Source organism: Engraulis encrasicolus, chromosome 9, assembly GCF_034702125.1.
Source record: "Engraulis encrasicolus isolate BLACKSEA-1 chromosome 9, IST_EnEncr_1.0, whole genome shotgun sequence".
Classification (NCBI taxonomy): Eukaryota; Metazoa; Chordata; class Actinopteri; order Clupeiformes; family Engraulidae; genus Engraulis; species Engraulis encrasicolus.
The window spans coordinates 5,268,171-5,270,670 of record NC_085865.1 but is presented as its reverse complement, the minus strand read 5'-3'; positions in this window follow the sequence as shown (position 1 = coordinate 5,270,670).

Below are 2,500 nucleotides of genomic sequence, written 5' to 3'. Positions count from 1 at the left end.
AAGCTGTTGCGTCACTAGGAGAGCACGGCCTGGCTATAAAAAATCGGCCCATACTACATTTGCTACAGATAATTAAATGAACCAGCTTATCATAATTACCACACTAATTAGTGAAATCACTTGTGTTACACGTGACAGCACAGGCAGAAGAATGATCTGGCATGGCTTTTGTTTTCTCAATCCAGTTTGTCCGCCCCTGGTTGATTTTGCTTTATCTTGTCTAAGTATATGGTAGGGATGGGCAACTTGGAGGGCCATTTTTCCATCGCCACTGTTGGGGGGTCATATGACCAAGGATCTGATGGCAGCTTGCACTGTGTGAGGTGCAGTTGGATAGTCACTGACCAAGGCCGTAACGAGACATTTTCAAATACTGAGGTCAAATACTGCGCGCTGTACCACATACTGTACATTTAGAATGCTTCAAACTCTTCAGTCAAACTCTGAAGTTTGTTTTCATTAAGTTTCATTTTCATTAGTCTTCAGGATGGCATGGGGGTGGCGTATACAGACTGAATCTATCATTGTTGATCATATATCGATTTTCATCATAGATACACTTTAAATTTCTGACAAAATTACCGAGGATATGACCTCTGTGTCCTCAAAGGTAGTTACGGCCATGTCACTGACTGCCCTTATTATTTGGAAGTAATATGAGTGTTTTCAATCAGCCAACAGTATAATTACAAAGAATTGATTCACTAGTGGTTTCAAAAAATCTGGTCATTATTATTTTTTTGGGAATTGTGTTTTATCTACCTAAGGGCCGCACTGAGTGAGGAGGCGTCCCCGGGCCTCCAGTTGCCCATCCCTGTTATAGGGGAGAGGGAACGTGCTCCTTCACTATGGACAGTCATGGATAAGTGCTCAGGGCATTAGGCTTTGTAGTCCAAGCAGTGGTGTAGTCTATGTAGAACGCGGGTATACGGAGTATACCCACTTCTAAATTTGAGGGATTTCAGTATACCCACTTAAAATTGATTGATCCATTGTTTTGAAAAGCACAAATATATACAGTATACCCACTTCAAAAAAATCTCAAATATACAGTATACCCACCATTAAAAAGTAGACTACACCACTGAGTCCAAGGGTTGCTGGTTCGACTCCCTACCCTCATAGTTGGTGGGGTGAGTAATTAACCAGTGCTCTCCTCCATGACTGAGGCACCATGAGCATGGTACCGTCCCGCCGCACTGCTCCCTTGGGGCACCAATGGGGGCTGCCCCCTTGCACGGGTGAGGCCTAAATGTAATGTTATTGAGTGCACTTGTGTGCTGTGGAGTGCTGTGTTACAATGACAATGGGAGTTGGAGTTTCCCAGGTGGGCTTTGACTTTCCCATCTCAGTATCAAGAAGCATAGTTACATTTGATAGTTGATGAAGATGCATGTATTTGAAGAGCTCTTTTCCAAAATGCTATATCCACCATTTTTGACTTCTTGCATTTTAATATTGGAATTGACTGCTAAGATGTCATATCATCTATATGTGAATTCTTGCCATTCAAGTATTTTGAGAACATAAATTAAAACCTCTATAAAAATGGAATGCCCAATGGAATGCCCAATACAAAAATGTCAATTTCCCAACATTCTATAAAATGGATATATCTCATTTTGGAAAAGAGCTCTTCATTTGTTTCCTAATGAGGTAAGACACGGCTTCTATTCAGTAAAAGGTGTATTGCAATAAGGTTTATTCAAAGGTATCCAAGACGACCTCAACGTAAAACATACAATAATGAAATAAAGCGCATACCGGTGAGCTCCCATAACGACCTCAACGTAAAACATATGATAATGAAATAAAGCGCATACCGCTGAGCTCCCATAACGACCTCAACGTAAAACATATGATAATGAAATAAAGCGCATACCGCTGAGCTCCCATAACGACCTCAACGTAAAACATACAATAATGAAATAAAGCGCATACCGGTGAGCTCCCATAACGACCTCAACGTAAAACAATACATCCGTTTTTGTCACACAATTTACTTCTACCGTCAACTCATCTACAGTAGTCAGTTTCAGACTGTACTGTGTAATTAGGCATTAGTGTGAATGTGAAGGGAACTCCCATAGGAAAAGCTCCCTTTGAAGTCGCTTATATCAGTGTTTCTCAACAGGGGTGCCGGGGCACCCTGGGATGCCTCGGGCCCCCCTTCAGGGGTGCTGCGGAAACGTGGCTGATAAATAAAAATATGTAATACAATACATGTTAGTCTAAAATTGATAAGTTAATGCTAGTCAGTGTAATCTTTCATCTGCCATTTACGCACAATAAAGTAAATATAGGTCGCCCCAGTCACCTGCAACTTCGAACGTAGGTTGTGTGATGTCTCCAAATGTGTTACTTTTCTAAGCTTGTATTGGATGCGATGCCATGTTACGGCTTGTTGGTTTGGGGTGCCTTGACATTTTTCATGAATTGAAAGGGTGCCTCGCCTTAAAAAAGGTTGAGAAACACTGGCTTATATTGTTTATGAAACATA